Below are 1,281 nucleotides of genomic sequence, written 5' to 3' on the forward strand. Positions count from 1 at the left end.
ACGAAAAAGCATCCATTCAAGAAAATCTATCCAATCTCAGTAAGAATAGTGAGAGTCCATGGTATTTGAGCCATGGTTCACTTTGTTAACCCCCACCATTACCACCAAGCTCTATATGTCTACATTACAAAGCTTTAACCTAAGCACTCTATTCCAGATGGGTGCAGCCATGATAACAGGTGCTTACTCTCTACCTGTCTTCCACTCTGGAACTATGGCTTTACTACATTAGGAGCAGGTTGCTATGTTTCTCACTCCCCTTAGCCTATGCTGCACAGAACCTATACTCCAGGCAGACACAGCCAAAAGGGCATGGTCTCCCTTCCTCCGGCCTATCCTCATATACAGGGTAGAAGCCCAACCTTAGGCATGGCAGGACAAGGAAAGGGGACCCTTGTAGGCCAAGGAAAGGGGGCTTTTATTGCATCTCCTATACTTTACTCATAAGTAACAGCAACCACTCCAGAAGGACTAAGCCAAGAAGACTAATGCTTGCCACCACCACCTTCAGTGCTCACTCTTAGGAGAGAAATGTTACTCAAGAAAAGTAAATCCCCTCCCTTAGGTCTGGTACAGCAGCAAAAAGGTTCTGGCCTGGGAGAAAGGTAGGCCATAAGGATGAGAGTCCCCAGCTCTGCCTAAGGGAACTGAATTTATTTGGAGGAGAGAATGGAAAACCCCATACCCAAGGGCATTGCTGAAAACAATAAAGATTTCATTGGAGAGCAATTAAGAGAAAGCTGGTAGCTCCATAATACAAGCAAAACAGCAGACAAGTCAATTTAATAGAAAGAACTAGGGAAAGAGACAAGCAAGAAGAGGAGCCCTCCTGAGATTACAGTCAACTCTGTATGCCAACACGAGTGGAAACATGTACGAACCTAGGGGTAATCAAAACAAGATTTGGGGGGCGTACCTGAAAGCATTCACTAAGTTGCACCCTCAAGCCATCAACAAGGCAGAAGACTCACTAATACAGGCACTAAAATGAACTCTAATAAACACTGAGGGAACAGTAAGCTGCTCTGACCCAAGGCAATGCCTAGGAAGGTAGGCTTAAAAATGAAGTCATAGTCATTCCTGGAAGTCTGGATAACTATGTGCATATTCAAGGTTGTGTCCTCTCAGAAGCAATTGCAGAGGGAATCTTTGAGTTTTCAGTCCCCAGCCAAGCAAGGGGTCGGGGGAAGTAAACTCCCTTAACTATAATAGCAGCCTCTGAGTCACACATACACATCCAACTATAAAGGATAAAAATCTAACAGGCTAAAACAACCTTTG

Source organism: Propithecus coquereli, unplaced genomic scaffold, assembly GCF_000956105.1.
Source record: "Propithecus coquereli isolate 6110/MARCELLA unplaced genomic scaffold, Pcoq_1.0 Scaffold441, whole genome shotgun sequence".
NCBI lineage: Eukaryota > Metazoa > Chordata > Mammalia > Primates > Indriidae > Propithecus > Propithecus coquereli.